The sequence below is a fragment of the Pongo abelii genome, chromosome 16, assembly GCF_028885655.2.
Source record: "Pongo abelii isolate AG06213 chromosome 16, NHGRI_mPonAbe1-v2.0_pri, whole genome shotgun sequence".
Taxonomy (NCBI): domain Eukaryota; kingdom Metazoa; phylum Chordata; class Mammalia; order Primates; family Hominidae; genus Pongo; species Pongo abelii.
The window spans coordinates 53,362,292-53,381,072 of NC_072001.2; the positions used below are offsets into that span (position 1 = coordinate 53,362,292).

At 43.1% G+C, this 18,781-nt stretch overlaps 1 protein-coding gene and 1 pseudogene across 8 annotated transcripts in view; both read left to right on the forward strand.

Moving 5' to 3' along the window:
- Positions 1 to 1,932: 1,932 nt before the first annotated feature.
- Positions 1,933 to 3,243, forward strand: LOC100441730 (adenosylhomocysteinase-like; annotated as a pseudogene).
- Positions 3,244 to 8,887: 5,644 nt separating this feature from the next.
- Positions 8,888 to 18,781, forward strand: part of USP8 (ubiquitin specific peptidase 8) — a 74,760-nt gene continuing 64,866 nt past the window's right edge. For 2 of the 8 annotated variants that reach the window (XM_024232596.3, XM_054531463.2), the window contains exons 1-2: positions 8,894 to 9,056; positions 16,879 to 17,040. The gene's annotated coding sequence lies outside the window, so the exon portion shown is untranslated. Of the gene's footprint in view, positions 9,197 to 16,878; positions 17,041 to 18,781 lie in introns of all 8 variants that reach the window. The other 6 variants (XM_024232597.3, XM_063716147.1, XM_002825445.6 and 3 more) reach the window with 4 other exon arrangements.

An 18,781-nucleotide genomic window follows, 5' to 3' on the forward strand; every position in this document is an offset into this window, starting at 1 on the left:
CTGTAATCCTAGCACTTTGGGAAGCCAAGGCAGGTGGATCACCTGAGGTCAGAAGTTCGAGACCAGCCTGGCCAACACATCTCTACTAAAAATACAAAAATTAGCCAGGCGTGATGGTGTGAGCCTCTAATCCCAGCTACTTAGGAGGCTGAGACCGGAGAATCGCTTGAGCCCCAGAGGTGGAGGTTGCAGCGAGCTGAGATTGCACCACTGCACTCCAGCCTAGGCAAAAAGAGTGAGACTCCGTCTCAAAAAAAAAAAAAAGAAAAGAAAAAAATTACTTATGCTATGAGTGTATTATCTTTAGCTATTAATATGCATTGTCAAATCTCTGGGTCTTTAAATTCTAGCAAATGTTCCTCTTTTTCATAATGCTAATATTTTACATGTCTGTGAACTAGAGTTTTTTTTTTTTAGATTGTTGGACAGTCGCGAGGGAGGAACTTTCTCTCCCACTTTTGATGTTTCTTCCTTGTGGAGGGAATGTAATTAGTGTAACTCCGGACCTTCCTGCACCTCTTTATTAGCTCTTCCCAGGGAAGTCATTTATTTGATGGGTAAATTTGAGATGTAAATACTTGAGCATGTATGCTCTGCTTAGCTTCTCTTCGTCCTCTGGGAAACTGATTAAATTTAAACATACACACGCACACACAAACACACACACACACACACACCCCCCAAGCCACGCTTCAGCCAATCATAGAGCCAACTACCAGCCAATGACAAACAGCCAGCCAGCTGTTAGTCATGTAACTAGGGTCTTTCACTGGATCATACCAAGCAAGGCAAATGCCTAGCTGTAGCCAATGAAGTAACTTCTTTACTTTTGCCTCCATGCTCAGCCTATAAGCATGCTGCTGCTCATGCTGTTAAAGTGGAGCTCTCTGAAGTTATTCTTTTTTTTTTTTTTTTTTTTTTTTTGAGACAAAGTCTTGTGCTGTCACCCAGGCTGGAGGGCAGTGGCACAATCACACCTCACTGCAGCCTTGACCTGGGTTCAAGCCATCCTCCCACCTCAGCCTCCCAAGTAACTGGGACTACAGGCATGCACCACCATGCTGGGCTATTTTTTTTTTTTTTTTAACTTTTTGGTAGAGACAAGGTCTCACCATGTTGCCTAGGCTCGTTTTGAATTCCTAGGCTCAAGCGATCCTCCCACCTCAGTTTCCTAACGTATTAGAATTACAGGCATGAGCCACTGCACCCAGCCTTGAACTTATTCCAATTTTGAGTTCTGCCTCATTCATGAATCCTTTGTTGCTCAAATAAACTGTTAAATTTATTTTATGTGAAGCCTTTACCAGTGGTAATCATTGTCTTTAGGCAATAAAAAACAGATGGATAGAAAAGAATAAATGTTCACTAAAGAAACCACAGGATACTTATGCTTTGGCTAAAAAAAAAGAATTGGAATGAAAATTTTTATACAATGTTGCTAACTGTATCACATCAATAAAAGCTACGATTTTTAAATAAATTATTAACATTATTCACTTCTTGCATTATTCTGGATAAACATATTTTAGTGACCTACAAAGCCCTATGTAATCTGTGCTCTGTTCCCTTCCCACCCCTCTGAGATCATCTCTTATCATGATCCCACTCATTCACTCTATACCAGCCATATGGCCTCCTTGCTGTTCCTCCAGCACACCCACCTTTTCCTGCCTCACTGCCTTCACCTGTGCTGCTCCCACTGCCTGGTTGCTCTTCTCCCACATGTATCCATGGCTTGTTCCCTCTCTTTACCAAAGGCTCTATGGAAATGTCACTTGCACAGGGAGTCCTTCCCTGACTATTCCATTACAAATACGACTGTTGCTCTGCCCAGTGCTGCCGGCCCTGTGCCACTGGCCCTGTGCCTGTCCCCAGTTTGAGGCTTGGTCCCCTTTGCCCGTGTCCATCATTCTGTGCAGAAGCACCGCCAGAATGTCTCATTAACTGCTCTACGAAGTTGCTGGCATTGGTTTGGCCACCTGGGGATGCAAGGCCCTGGACACTGAGGAGAACAAGAAGCCAGGCCTGATGCACGTGTAGGAGCTGTACTCAGCCTCCAAGCCACTGAAGGGCGTCTGCATCACTGGCTGCCTGCACATGACTATGGAGACAGTCATCCTCACTGAGACCCTCCTTGTCTTGGGTGCTAAAGTGCAGTGGTCCAGCTGCAACATCTTCTCCACCTAGGACCATGCAGTAGCTGCCATTGCCAAGGCTGGGATTCCAGTGAACGCCTGGAAGGGAGAAACGGAGGAGAAGTCCCTTTGGTGCACCAAGCAGACACTGTACTTCAAGGACAACCTCCTCAACATGATTCTGGACATCACTGGGGACCTCACCAACCTCACCCACACTAAGTACCCACAGCTCTTGTCAGGCATCAGAGACATCTCCGAGGAGACCATGACTGAGGTCCACAACCTATACCAGATGATGGCCAATGGGATCCTGAAGGTGTCCGCCATCAACGTTAATGATTCTGTCACCAAGAGCAAGTTTGACAACCTCTATGGCTGCCACCAGTCCCTCCCAGATGGCATCAAGTAGGCCATAGGTGTGATGATTGCCAGAAAGGTAGCTGTGGTAGCGGGCTATGGTGATGTGGGCAAGGGCTGTGCCCAGGCCCTGCAGGGTTTCGGGGCTCATGTCATTATCACCGAGATCGACCCCATCAATGCACTGCAGGCTGCCATGCAGGGCTATGAGGGGACCACCATGGACAAGGCCTGTCAGGAAGGCAACATCTTTGTCACCACCACAGGCTGTGTTGACATCATCCTTGGCTAGCTGCCCAACAGGCACTTTGAACAGATGAAGGATGATGCCATCATGTGTAACACTGGACACTTTGACGTGAAAATCGATGTCAGGTGGCTCAACAAGAAGGCTATGAAGAAGGTGAACATCAAGCCCCAGATGGACCAGTACTGGCTAAAGAATGGGCATGGCACCATCCTGCTGGCTGAGTGTCAGCTGGTCTACCTGGGTTGTGTTATGGACCAACCCAGCTTTGTGATGAGTAACTCCTTCACCAACCATGTGATGGTGCAGATTGAGCTGTGGACCCACTCAGACAAGTACCCCATTGAGGTTCACTTCCTGCCCAGGAAGCTGGATGAGGCAGTGGCTGAAGCCCATCTGGGCAAGGTGAACATGAAACTGACCAGGCAGACTGAGAAGCAGGCCCAGTACCTGGGCATGTCCTGTGATAGTCCCTTCAAGCTGGATCACTACCACTACTGAGAGCCAGGCCTGTTGTCCTGGCTCTTCTAGCTGATTACCTTCCGGCTGTTGTCCTTGCCCAGGCCCCGCCTCTCCTCCCTAAGAGCAAATGGCACCAACTTTGTGATTGGCTTGCCAGTGTTCCCCATCGACTCCCTGGGGCTGGTCACTCAGTTTTCGGCCTGTGCTGCATCCCTCACGCTTTTCCAAGTGTGGCAAAGGGAATTGAGAGGACCCTCCTCAAGCCCTGATCATGATGGAGGTACAAGGGAGGCAGCCACAGGGAACCATGAGCTCAGTGGTCTTGGAACTGCTCACTAAGTCAGTCCTTCCTTAGCCTGGAAGTTGGTAGTGGAGTCACAAAACCCATGTATTAATATTTTACCATCTAGGCCTTCACCTGGTCTGTGGACTTATACCCCATGTGCTTGGTTTACGGGCTCAGTGTTTCCTCAGCCCATGACAGATGAGAAGGAACTAAATTGAAGGGCAAGGAGGAACTGTTTGAATTTTCCTGAGAGCCTGGCTTAGTGCTGGGCCTTCTCTTAAACCTCATAACAATGAGGTTGGAACTTTTAGTCCTTGTTTTACAGGGGTTAGAATAGACTGTTAAGGCACAACTGAGAAAAGACAGAGAAGTAACAGCCAGAGGTTGAGAGGGGCCATTAAAACATAATAGCATAGATCTGCCACCACTTTGTAACAAGATGGTTTCTATCACAACCCCAGATAATAATTTGGCTTATGTTTACATAATGTTTAAAGAAAGCAATAAGGTGGGTACATAAAAATCTTAGTGCCAAAACACACACACACACACACACAATCACTGTTGGCCAGGCACAGTGGCTCACACCTGTAATCCCATCACTTTGGGAGGCCTAGGCAGGAGAATCACTTCAGCCAGGAGTTCAAGACCAGCCTGGATGACAAGGTGAAACCCCATCTCTACAAAAAATACAAAAATTAGTTGGGGATAGTGGTGCATGCCTATAGTCCCAGCTACTAGAGAGGCTGAGGTGGGATGGGAGATTGAAGCTGCAATGAGCCATGAACATGCCACTGTATTCCAGCCTGGGCAACAGAGCAAGACCCTGTCTCAAAAACAACAACAACAACAACAAAAAAAAAACCCACAAACAAACAAAAATCACTGTCCTTGCTAGTCCTTTATCCTGTTTTATTTTTCTTCTAACGCTTCTAGCACTTAACAACACTTGACATAGTCTATGTGTATTTGCTTATTGTACGTCTCCTCGACTAGAATGTAAGTCAGCTCTGTGTTGAACAGGAACTTTATATTGTGAACCTAAAACAATGCCTGGCATAGAACATGCATTCAGCAAGTACTTGTTAAATGAATGAAAGATGAACCAGATTTTGGACTACTGCTTATGCTGGATGGCATGTAAATTGAAGCTATGATCAAATACAGGCCATGCATCTAAACAGCTGATGATCGCTTAGATTCTATGTGCCATAGATACTGCTGCCTGGTTTGTTACAATACACATTTTTTTTTTCACTTTTACTCGAACTATTATTCATTACTGGATGGTGGGTGAGGGGAAAAATACAGAATACATGCCCTAGTCCAGTACTGTCCATTAGAGCTTTCTTTAATAATGGAAATAGCCTATATCTGCTAGTCAATAAGGTAACCAATAGATACCAGTGGCTGTTGAGTGCTTGAAATATGGATATTTTGACTGAACTGAATTTTTAATTTTACAACTAGTGGTGGTTACTAGTTACTGTATTTAGCAGCCATGCTCAACAATCCTATAGGTCTATCTTAATTACTTTTATAGGAATGAAGAGTATTATAATTCTCAATTATATATATTTGGTTTTAATTTCTACAGAGGAAGAGGACAACAAAGTTTTGTGAACTATTGTTCGTATAAGTTTGTAGTTGTTTAAGGAAAAGACTTCACAGAGAACACGGCAGAGAGTAACACAATATCTGATTTCCAAAAAATTCAATCAAACTTTGATATGGATTTGGTCTAATCATTGCTAAATGGCCTCCTTAACATTATTATTAAACCAATTTATATAATTTGCTTTTTACTAATCAAATACGTTGTTTTAAATCTTAATTATTTTTTATTATAAAAGTAATACACATTCAGTGTAACAAGTTCAAATAATCTCTCAGGTGGATAAAATACGGACGTCCACCACACTGTACCTACCAAGATGCCCATACCCCAAAGATGATTGCTGTTAAACATTTAGAGTGCCTTTCCTGACTTTTTTGTCTAAGCACCTTTAAAAACCAATACTTTTGGTTTTAAGTGATAGCTCTGAATCCCCTTTAGGCATAGAGTGTGGGAAATTATATTTCTGCAGCAAACTCAGGCTCTGCAACACCAAGTGTGGATTCACTGGAAATTATTTGAAGTAACACTTAGAGATCATAGTAGCCAAAAAATGTTGGGAAATTAAAAAGGGGTTTTTAAAAATTAATTATTATTATTATTTTTTTTTCAAAGACACAGGGTCTTCACTCCGTTACCCAGGATGGAGTTCAGTGGCAGAATCACAGCTCACTGAAGCCTCAAACTCCTGGGCGCAACCAATCCTCCTGCCTCAGCCTCCCAAGTAGCTTGGACTACAGGCATGCACCAACTGTGTCAGGCTAATTTTTTAATATTTTGTAGGGATAGGGTCTTGCTATGTTGCCCTGGCTGATCTCAAACTCCTGACCTCAAGCAATCCATGCACCTCAGCCTCCTATAGTGCTGGGATTACCGGAGCGAGCTCCCACACCCAGCTGAAAAAGGTTTTTGTGGAGGGAGTATGATCAGGAGAAAAATCATGGAATGTGCTCGAAAGAGATCTAAAGGGCCATGGAAGTCAAAAGGTTGAACTCTATAGAACAAAACATGAAGTATGGAAAGATTCTTTAAAAAACACTTGACTTTGGAACAAAATCCAAATTGTTCCCATGATTTCATTCTTTGACATTAAGTTCATTTTGGTTATCTTAGTCTTTTCTCAGAATTCCTCTTTAACAGAGAATTATCTAAAAGCCCCTGGCTGAGTTAATGCTTATGACTGTGGTCACAAATGGATGGCTTGGATTTTAGTTGTTTTGCAGTGTTTGTAAATTCTTTTATGTATACTGTTGTTGTCAACTAACATAATCCGTATGTATATGGGTTATATATACATATATATACCCCAAATTTAAAAACCATTTTGGAGATTTTTCCCACACACAGAAAATCAGAAAATTGGCAACACTCTGCCCCATTACCACATGGCAACAATGTAGACAGGCCATGAGCTCTCCACACGGCCCTAATCCCCACCACTCTTAAACAAATCTAATCAGTTGTATGCATATTATATATGTACATTGCTGTGCTTCTCCTTCCTGCCTGACCCTGGAAGACCCCTGTCTCAGTCTCTCTCAACATGTCTGAAGGACTCGAGGGCAGGTGTCAAAGGTGAAGGCCCTCATCTGGATTTAATATCCTGGACCTTGAAACAGCAGCCAGTGTTTTGAGCTCTAAGCTAACACTTTGGACTTTCTTTTTTTTTTTTTTTTTTGAGATGGAGTCTTGCTCTGTCGCCCAGGCTGGAGTGCAGTGGCACCATCTCAGCTCACCGCAAGCTCCGCCTCCCGGGTTCACGCCATTCTCCTGCCTCAGCCTCCTGAGTAGCTGGGACTACAGGCACCCTCCACCACGCCTGGCTAATTTTTTGTATTTTTAGTAGAGATGGGGTTTCACCGTGTTAGCCAGGATGGTCTCGATCTCCTGACCTCGTGATCCGCCCACCTTGGCCTCCCAAAGTGCTGGGAATACAGGCGTGAGCCACCGCGCCCGGCCACACTTTGGACTTTCAGTCATGTTTTCTTTCCCCAATGAAACAGAAAAGTTTTATTTCAAAGAGGAAAAGGGTGCAACATCTGCAACATACATAAAACCTATTTAGTTTTACTTGGGAGTGGGAATCAGGAAACCTGGGTTCTGTTTTTGACTTAGTTTGGATAAAGAAGGGTAGTTAAGCTGTCCTTATGTCTCTTACCAAATGGAGAAAATACTGCTGTAGTTCACAGCAATTTGGGGAGTTTTAGATTCTATGGAAAATGGAAATGCTATTTGTAACTTAGATTTTTCTTTTGGAGAAGGAGTCTCGCTCTGTTGCCCAGGCTGGAGAGCAGTGGCACGATCTCGGCTCACTGCAACCTCCACCTTCCAGGTTCAAGTGATTCACCTGCCTCAGCCTCTTCAGTAGCTGGGATTACAGGCACGCGCCACCACGCCCAGCTAATGTTTGTATTTTTAGTAGAGACGAGGTTTCACCATTTTGGCCAGGCTGGTCTCAAACTCCTGACCTCAAGTGATCTGCCCACCTTGGCCTCCCAAAGTGCTGGGATTACAGGCGTGAGCCACTGCGCCCGGCCTAATTTTTAAATTTTTGTTTTGTAGAGATGAGGGTCTCCCTTTTTTGCTCCTCCTGCCTCAGCCTCCCAAAGTGCTGGGATTACAGGCCTGGGCCACTGCAACTGGCCTTCATTACAAATTCATTGAACACACTTTCTTTATTTTATCCTTTTTTATTTTTAAAAAATTTTATTTCAGTAGTTTTGGAGGAACAGGTTGCATGGAAAAGTTCTTTAGTGGTCATTTCTGAGATTTTGGTGCACCCATCACCCGAGCAGTGTACACTGTACCATGTGGCACACACTTTCACTTCAAGTATTTACTAGACCTCGCTAGCCAGATTTCCCATCCCTGAGACACCTGGAGTGTTCCTGAGGACTTAGTGACTACCGCCTAAAGCTCCACCCAAGTCAATTTTATGTTTACAGGTAACCGGAGCATCCAATCACCTTTCTCTAAGAGAGTATAAAGATCAGCTCGCGAGAAAGTTCAGACGTCTCATTTTGTTTCTGTTAGACGGGGCCTTTGCCCAACCAGACTGAGTCTTGCTCTGCTGCCCAGGCTGGAGTGCAGTAGCGCGATCTCGGCTCATTGCAACCTTCGCTCCCCGGGTTTAAGCAATTCTCCTGCCTCAGCCACTGGAGTAGCTGGGATTACAGGCGCAGGCCACCACGCCAAGCTAATTTTTAGTATTCTTAATAGAGACGGGGGTTTCACCATGTTGGCCAGGCTGGTCTCGAACTCCTGACCTCATGATTTGCCCGCCTCGGCCTCCCAAAGCGCTGGGATTACAGGCGTGAGCCACCGTTCCCAGCCTAGCCGAGGCCTTTTAAGTGACGTTAAAAATTGTACATCAAATACGTTTTAGGATAATACTTGTTTTTCTTTAACCAAAGGTTTGGTTTCAGAGAATGTTTAGCCAGAAATAGAGGGGCGTTAAATCCCCTTTTAAGTTTTTTCTAATTTCCAATCTGAGGAGGAAAATAACGTAGTTAAGGGATGCAAGAGCAACCTTGCTTCTTCCACAACAAGGCCCAGGCGCCGCGATGCAACCCGGAAATGCAGGGTGCAGTGCCGGGGGTAAGGGACCGGCCAACTTTGTTGACCCGGCTCAGAGAAACCCCGCCCTTGCCGCCACCGCCCACCCATAACGTCCTCCTCGACCCTCCCTCGACCCTCACTCGCCCCGCCGCGCGGCCGTCACCGAAAGGGGGAGGGCGGTGGAAGAGAGAGGAGTCAAGGGAGCGCACGCGAAGCCCCGCCCCTACCGTGACGTCTGGAGACGCGACGCGTCGCCTCGCAATGCAAATCGGGAAAAGGGGATGAGCTGGGCTGGCTTCCGTCCTGGTAGCCAAGGCTAATTCTCCCTCGAGTTCTTGGGAGATGGGCATTTGCCGAGAAGGCTGGCGTTAGTGAAGTGCGCCCGGCGTCACGGTGAGTGCGGGTCTTGGGCCCTAGCACCTGTTCTCTGGGAAGTCGTCCGCTGTGAACGATGAACGCCTTTCCTTCCACCAGCTGCCGGTCACCCGGGAGACAAGCCTTGTCCGCGGAGAGGGGTGGGACAACTCCGAAAGGTAGAATCAGCTTGTGGAGAGGAAGGGTCCAACCTTGAGTCTTTTACGCCACCCACCTAGGATTGCCAAGCGAGTTTCGTGTGGTTTTTTGGTTTTAAAAGGTGGCTTTGACCATTCTTCCGTTCTCTTGGACACTTATAACCGACTTTGACCTCTTTCGTCTTGCTTCCGGTTTTTTTGTTTTTTTTTTTCTGCAATCTGCCTACAATCCCAGGCCTTACTACAGCTCCTAAAACTGTTTCCCATTTTCTCGTCTTCCCCAGTCACACTTGATTTTAGTGAAGTTTGAGTTTAAAGACCCTGTAAGCTTGTCAGAGTTAAAACTATGACTTCCTCGAATAGAAGCTTTTTTTTTTTCCTAAAAAGTGCCTTCCATCCTAGAGTTGTGGGACAAGTTAATTTCACCGCCACTCCACCTTGGAAATTATCAGAATCCTTACTTGCAGTGATGTGCATTTATATATAAAGCTGCAGACCACCCTCCTGGATTTACTTCTTGCCTCCAGTTCATTCTGTGACCTTGAACAAGTCACTTAATCACTAACAAAAAATTTACCTGACACGGAGGTGTTGCAGAGCCTAAGGAATTTAATATTTGTTAAGAGACCTGAGGGTTTCAGATGAAAGGGATTTATATCTAAAGGATATTACCTTTTCTGAATCTGCAAAGCATCCTTAGTTTTGTAAATATCTTGCTGCAGCCATTAAAAATGCCAAGTGGTATTTGTTAAGGAAGTATTCCTGTTTTAGGCTTGCTCTGCTGCGGCTTTGCTATGTAAGCAGATTTTGCATTTCAGCCAATTCTGTTTAAGATTCGTTGGTGAATGTCATTCATGATGGATTTGGGTAGTTTCTCCTTACAACATATCCCTGGACCATTAAGCATATCTGGAAGGTGATATCGGTTGTGTTGTGTCTTTATCATGTTGATATGGCTGCCTTGAAATATGTATTCCTTTTCTTGTGACACATTGGATGCATCTTTAATATTAGATAGTGAAGATCCTGTAGTAGTGAAAAAAAATACACCTGTCATTAATGAAATTTTGCACAGACATCTGTTTTTTTTTAGAAAACAATGTATAAGAAAAACTAACAAAAATGTTTTAAAGGTGCCTTTTTTAGTATTTCATTTTTAAATATATTTACTTGGACTTTAATCTTTATGGGCATTTGTTTATTAATGTGGACGTGGCTGGGCGCAGTGGCTCACGTCTGTAATCCCAGCACTTTGGGAGGCCGAGGTGGGCGGATCACTGAGCTCAGGAGTTCGAGATCAGCCTGGCCAACATGGCGAAACCCGGTCTCTACTAAAAATACAAAATCAGCTGGGCATGGTGGCGCACGCCTGTAATCCCAGCTACTCCGGAGGCTGAGGCAGGAGAATCGCTTGAACCTGGAAGGCGGAGGTTGCAGTGAACCGAGATTGCGCCATTGCACTCCAGCCTGGGTGACAAGAGCAAAACTCCGTCTCAAAAAATAAAAACTAAAAAGCGTGGACATAATGGAAAATAATCATAATGACTTTTGGGTAAGACAGTTGGAAAATAAAGCCAGTACATTAAATTTTTTCCATAAGTCTAGCACTATACTTTATTATGAACTTTTCTATATGAAAATGCACTCATATTTATGGAATTGAAAGGAAAAAAATATCTTCAGGTATGTGTTGCTAATAAAATCAGATATAATTAAGGAAACATTTAAAAAATACCTTGTTGTTGTCCCAGTTACCTGTTGCTGCATAACAAATCACTCCAAAACATAGTGACTTAAAACTATAATTTAGTATCTCTCCTGTTTCTCTGGCCTGCCTTGACTTAGCTAAGTGGTTTTCACCTAGAGTTTAATGCGTTTGTATTCAGATAAGCAGCTGAGTTTGGAGTCAACCGAGAGCTCAGCTGGTCTGGACATCCAAAATGGCTAATTCACGTGAAGGCATTTGATGTTGGCTAGGAGTTCAGCTGGAAATGTCAACTGGAATGCCCACACATAGCCTCTTCACGTGACTTGAACTTTTGACTTGAACAGTATGGCGGCTAGGTTCCAAGAATACATGTTTGAGGAAGTAGAAGCTGCCAGTCTCCCAAAACGCCTGAGCCCAGAAATTGGCACAACATTACTTCCAACATACTCTGTTGGTTAGAGCAAAGACCAGCGTACAACCCTCACCTTTGAAGGGAAAAATGTCAAAAAATTTGTGGCCATGCTTTGCCTACTATAATTTTGATGACAAAGTTGTATTGGACTCTTGTTTGCATTTATATAGCAGGTGAAGAATCGGGTACACTTCCAATTTCCAATTTCTTTTCTTTCTTTCTTCTTTCTTTTTTTTTTTTTTTTGAGATGGAGTCTTGCTCTGTTGCCAGCCTGGAGTGCAGTGTACGATCTCAGCTCACTGCAACCTCTGCCTCCTGGGTTCATGCCATTCTCCTGCCTCAGCCTCCTGAGTATCATGTCACCATGCCCAGCTAATTTTTGTATTTTTAGTAGAGACGGGGTTTCACCATGTTGGCTAGGATGATCTCGATCTCTTGACGTGTGATCCACCTGCCTCAACCTCCCAAAGTGCCGGGATTACAGGCGTGAGCCACCGCGCCTGACCTATTTCCAATTTCTTTAACCATAATGCTTTATGTTTTAATGGCATATTACAGTTTTCAAAGCATGTTTTTGTATATTTTTTCACTTGATACCTATGGTCACCCTATAGAAGCAGACAAATCATTCCTATTTCATTTTGCAGATGAAAGTAAACTGAAGAGCGGTGGTCGTGGTATTGGGAGTGATTTATGGAATTTGTTCAAAGTCATATGATTAATAAATGGAAAGTAAGGCCTGCAACAGTTCCATAATATTAAATTTATTAGTACTGAATGATGAAATATTATATTAAACTTATTTGGAATTCTACATTTATAGCTGTACTAATTTTTTTTTTTTTTTGAGACGGAGTCTTGCTCTGTCTTCTAGGCTGGAGTGCAGCGGTGTGTTCTCGGCTCACTGCAATGTCCGCCTCCTGGGTTTAAGCAATTCTGCTTCAGCCTCCCAAGTAGCTGGGACTATAGGCACCTGCCACCATGCCCAGCTAATTTTTGTATTTTAGTAGAGATGGGGTTTTGCCATGTTGGCCAGGCTGGTCTTGAACTCCTGACCTCAGGTGATCTGCCTGCCTCAGCCTCCCAAAGTGCTGGGATTATAGCCGTGAGCCACTGCACTGGCCCTTTTTTTTTTTTTTTTTTTTTAACTGAGACAAGGTCTTGCTCTGTCACCCAGGCTGGAGTGCAGTGGCATGACCTTGGCTCACTGTAACCTCTGCTTCCTGGGCTCAAGTGATCCTCCTGCCTCAGCCTCCCAAGTAGCTAGGACTGCAGGCACACGCCACTACACCTGACTAATACTATACTAATTCAAGTAAAACAGTTCTCATGTATAGTGAATGAGGCTTAACTAAGCCTTGTCTCTTTTGACTAACACATTACAATTTTGTTTGTTTGTTTGTTTGTTTGTTTTTGAGACGGAGTCTTGCTCTGTCACCCAGGCTGGATGCAGTGGCATGATCTCGGCTCACTGCACCCTCCATCTCACGGGTTCAAGCAATTCTCCTGCCTCAGCCTCCCAAGTAGCTGGGACCACAGTCACACGCCGCCACACCTGGCTAATTTTTTGTGTTTTAGTAGAGATGGGGTTTCACTGTGTTGCCCAGGCTGGTCGCAAACTCCTGAGCTCAGGCAGTCCACCTACCTCGGCCTCCCAAAGTGCTGGGATTACAGGCGTTAGCCACCATGCCCAGCCTACAATTTAGTTTTTAATAATACAGCAGTCTTCCCCTTATCTGCAGGGGATATGTCTCAAGACCTCCAATGAATGCCTGAAACCACAGATAGTACTGAACCCTATATATACTATGTTTTCCCTATATATACATTTTTATGGTAAAGTTTAACTTATAAATTAGAAACAAGAGATTAACAACAATAACTAATAATAAAATAGAATAATTACAACAATATAGTGTAATAAAAGTTATGCCCTGTGGCCATAACTTGTGCAACTTGAGGTGTGACAGCAAAACTAGCACAAATTTCTTTTTCCTTCATAATTTTGCAGATAAAAGATCTTACCTTAGATCTTAGCAACCTCAGCATGAGTTTTTTTGTTTTTTTTCTTATTAAGTTGAGAACTTTTCGCTTAAAGGAAGCAGTTTGCAGCTTCTCTTTGACATACGTGAATCTCTGCTCTTACACTTTGAAGCCATGATTAAGTAAAATGAGGGTTACTTGAACACAAGCACTGTAATACTGCTATAGTCAGTCTGGTAACTGAGACGGCCACTTAGTGATTAACAGGCAGGTAGCATCTGCAGTGTGGATACACTGGACAAAGGGATGATTCATGTCACAGACTGGGCGAGGTGAAGTGGTGCACAATTTAAAACTTACGAATTGTTTATTTCTGGAATTTTTTATTTAATATTCTTGGACCGTGGTTGACTGCAAGTAGCTGAAACCATGGAAAGCGAAACCGTGGATAAGGGGGGACTACTGCACTAAATTCTGAAACATACCAATAGTGATGTGAACCCACATGTCTTTTTAATAGAGTAAAATGAAATAATTACACATTATAATGCCAATTTCAGAACAAAAAAAAGTTATGGGCATAAGCATCCTGGAGGTGTTATTTTAATTTCTCAATTACAGAGTTTTAAAAATGAAAATGATTTTTAAAAATTTTGGTAGGTTGAATGATTTAAGATGCTGATTTCAGCTGGAAACAAATTGTTGCCTTCAGATTATTTTGTTGCTTCTAGCAGCATGTTTATATTCATCCTTATATTGATGGTTCCCAGTCTTCACTGGTATTAGAATTCATTTGGGAAGCTTTTTAAAAATACCTATGTGGGCAAGGCGAGGTTGGCTCATGCCTGTAATCCCAGCACTTTGGGAGACCTAGGCAGGAGGATCCCTTGAGCCCAAGAGTTTGAGACTAGCCTGGACAACATAGTGAGACTCTGTATTTTTTTAAATATATAAATAAGAAACTAAATAAATAAATACCTGTGTGTATGTCTCATCCGTAGAGATTCTGATTTAATTGTTTAGGAGTGGGATCTGAGCATCAATATTTTTTAAAAGTTCTCTAGGTAATTGATTCTAACATACAGCTGGGATTGAGAACTATGTTTTTGGTGCATGTTAAGTACAATCTGGCTCCCTACTTAACGATTTTGCATCTGTTAAAAAATGAGGGAGAAGACAAAAGAAATGGATTAAAGTTATAAATGTAGATAGACATCTATTCTGGAAAACAGTCACCCTTTTGTTAGTTTCTGGGAATGGTCCTTAATAAAACAAACAGACATTGGCCTGGTTTGCTAAGTGCCTATATCACAGCATTAAGCCATACTTTGTTACCATCATGTACTTACCTTTCATTTTAAGAGGCAGAAACTTTATTAAGAGTTGTATTTTTTTAGTATCCCCTGTATCACAACACTGCACCTTGTGTATAGTAGGTATCTATTGTTTACCTAATTGAAGCCAGTTTAGACAGTCACTCTTTAGAACTAGGGCTAGTTCAGTTCCTCGGGAGGCTGAGGCAAGAGAATCGCTGGAACCTGGGAGGTGGAGGTTGTGGTGAGCCGAGATTGCGTCACTGCACTCCAGCCTGGACAGCAGAGTGAGACATCATCTCAAAAAAATAAAGAACTAGGGCTAGTTTATTCTTTTCTTTTTTTTTTTCCCCTCATGGCATTCTAAGACTCCCCCAATTAGATAGGGTCTCCCTCTATTGCCCAGGCTGGAGTGCAATGGTGTAATCATGGTTCATTGCAAGCTCAACCTCCCAGGCTCAAGGAAGGCCTCATCCTTCCGAGCAGCTGGGACCACAGGCGCATGCCACCATGCCCTGCTAATTTTTTTTTTTTTTTGTAGCGATGAAGTCTCACTGTGTTGCCCAGCAGTTCACCAAATCCTAGATAACATATAATTTTGGTGTCAATACTTAATTATCTTCCAAAACAATAGGGATTATCAAAGTCAACATTGATGCCTTATTAGTTGATAAACAGATTTAATATCTGTCTGCTCTCACATATAACTGATTTCTAGTTAATATTTAGATCTTAAGATGTTCCTTTAGCATACACTCAACATTTTCCACATCAAATTAGCTACTTTGCTGTAAACCAGTGGTTCTTATTGGGGGTAATTTTGCCTTCTAGGACACATTCGGCAATGACTGTAGACAGTTTTGGTTGTTACAACTGGAAGGGAAGGATGATAGTAAACTGGCATCTAGTGGGTAGAGGTTAGGGATGCTGCTAAACATCCTCCAGTGCACATTGCACAGAGCAGCCTCTCACAACAAGTGTTTACCTGGTCCAAAATGTGAGTGATGGCAAGGTTGAAAAATGCTGCTGTAAACTGATCAGTTTTAAACTGCAGTATTAATTTTTTTGTTAATAGCACTACTGCTCTTCATATTTTGCAGGGTACAGTGTGTGTGCCTCTGTGTGTGTGTGTGTGTGTGTGTAAGCAAGAGAAAATACTGTTTCGATCAACCAGTTACCAAAGCGTATTTCTACCATTTTGTGTTCTTTTCTGCAGTGACCTTGTAGTTACTCTTTTCCATAGTATCATTCCCTTGTTCTCATCTCCTTTCAATCTTATTTACATATCCCTAATTTGACCATCTTGAGGTACTACTTTTCCCATCAAGAACTGGCTTTTATTGCCTGCCACATCAAATATAAAGAATTCTAGATGGCTTCAAAAGTCTTACATAATGTGACTCCATCTCCTACATAATATACTTTAGTTATTCTTGTTAGTCAACATTTTTTTTTCTTTTAGTTAAATTCAGCTGACAGGGAGAAACATTTATTAAAGTGGTGACTATGTGAGGACTACTGAGATAGGTGCCAGGAATCCGAAGACATGTCAACATTTTCCCTCTATCCAATTGATTATTTCCCAATAACTTCTGTAATATTCCTTATTATTATTTTTTTTGAGATGGAGTTTCGCTCTTGTTGCCCAGGCTGGAGTGCAGTGGCGCGATCTTGGCTCACTGCAACCTCCGCCCCCTGGGTTCAAGAGATTCTCCTGCCTCAGCCTCCTGAGTAGGTGGAATTACAGGCGTCCACGACCACACCCAGCTAATTTTGTATTTTTAGTAGAGACGGGGTTTCTCCATATTGGTCAGGCTGGTCTTGAACTCCTGACCTCAGGTGATCTGCCTGCCTCAGCCTCCCAAAGTGCTGGGATTACAGGTTTGAGCCACCATGCCCAGCCAGATGTCCTCCTTTCTTACCCTGTTCTTAGCTAAATTCTGTCCTCAAAGCCAGTTTCTCTCTCTCTCATCACATCATCATGAGCACTGCATGTGTATGAGGATTTTAAAGCCTTATAGTAATTGTCTGTTAATCCCATTACTGTATTTAAGGAATGATATAGATCACAGGCATTATAGGAGTCACATGAAGAAACAGATTCCAAGAACTGGGACCATAAAGGATGGAAGAGATGGAACTTAAGTTTGTTTCTTTTTGTGGCTGAGACCTCAGATGTGCGCCACTACGCCCAGCTAATTTTTAAATTTTTTGTAAAATTTTTTGTCTTTACTTTGTTGCCCACTTTATTGGCCACCCACCATCTCTCCCTATCTCTGCCCTTTAGGCAACAACAATACTCAACATAAATATCTGTTCTTGAACTCCTGGGCTTAAGCAGTCCTCCCACCTCGGCCTCCCAGAGTGTTGGGATTACAGCTGTGACGCACCACGCCCAGTCAGTGCACTGCTTTTTGCATGGAGAAAGTCTTGCTGCTACTGTAAAAAGGTCAGTGTGCTTAATTGATCTACATTCTGTCACAAACTTCTTATTTTATCACAAACTGATAACAAACAGTTCCCCAATCAGCACTGGTCATTGGACCATACTTGGAGTTACATTGCTGTAATGTGAGACTTTCATACTTTTTTTAAAATTGTCACCTATATTAAGAAATACATTTTACATTTTCATCCAGTGTTATATCATATACACATGTACATAACTGAAACAATTTTATGAAACAGTACCTAACCTTACTGTGTGTGACATAGTCTGATGTTTGCTATTTTTTATTGCTGATCATGACCTTCTAATGGATTTTAAAAACACTGCCCTCAAGCATTTAGCACGGTGCTAGAGACATAGTAGTTGCTCAGAAAATACCATACATCTTAGCAGTGATTAAATCTTGAGAGGGTTGAGCCTTCTTAATACTTGAGGATTACTTTAAAATGTTATTTTATCGGCCGGGCACGATGGCTTACGCCTGTAATCCCAGCACTTTGGGAGGCCGAGGCGGGCGGATCACCTGAGGTCAGGAGTTCGAGACCAGCCTGGCCAACATGGAGAAACACCTTCTGTACTAAAATACAAAAATTAGCGGGGCATGGTGGCGGGGCGCCTGTAATTTCAGTTACTCGGGAGGCTGAGGCTGCTTGAATCTGGGAGGTGGAGGTTGCAGTGAGCCAAGTTCATGCCACTGCACTCCAGCTTGGGCGACAGAGTGAGACTCCATCTCCAAAAAAAAAAAAAAGTTATTTAATCAATACTTAGTTGTTTGTGGCACCTTACATACAACGAGTGTAGAGTGGATTATGAGATTTAAGACAGCGAGAAGATACTTACGTTGAGTATTGTTGCTGCCTAAGGTCAGAAATAGGGAGAGAGATGGTGGGTGACCAACAAAGACAACTTTTGCTTTCCTTTCAATATTGCCAAAGACCTTAGGAGTGGCTGGTGTGAAGCCCTGCTTAAAATTAAGACCAGTTTGAATGACTGCAAACCTCAATTTTCACTTTTTACCTTTTAGTCTTCACTTTGTGGTTCCAGTCATCTAATCCCTACTCTTTCTCTTAGAAAGGAGCAGAAGGATGTCAGAGAAAGAACATTTTCTCTTTATTTTTTTTTTTGAGATAGAGTCTCACTCTGTTGCCCAGGCTGTAGTGCAGTGGCGCGATCTCAGCTCACTGCAAGCTCCTACTCCCAGGTTCGCGCCATTCTCCTGCCTCAGCCTCCCAAGTAGCTGAGACCACAGGTGCCCGCCACCGCGCCCAGCTAATTTTTTGTATTTTTAGTAGAGACGGGGTTTCACCGTGTTAGCCAGGATGGTCTCAATCTCCTGACCTCGTGATCCACCCGCCTCGGCCTCCCAAAGTGCTGGGATTACAGGCGTGAGCCACAGCGCCCGGCCACATTTTCTCGTTGTTAACTCGTTTTCAACACTTTTGGGTTTCACTTTTGGAGCACTGCTGTTTGACTAAGGCTGAAGTTCTTTATCTTTGTCAGGTTTACACACCTTAAGAATTTTTATTTTTTGTTGTTAGAAGCATGTTAATTTTTCTTGCATATAGTTATTTTTTTTTTCACTTGCAGTCCTTTTTGAAGCATAAGGGGTTTTTTTGTTTTGTTTTGTTTTAAAAGACAGAGTCTTGCTCTGTCACCGAGACTCCGCTCACTGCAACCTTCACCTCCCGGGTTCAAGCGATTTTTCTGCCTCAGCCTCCTGAATAGCTGGGATTACAGGTGT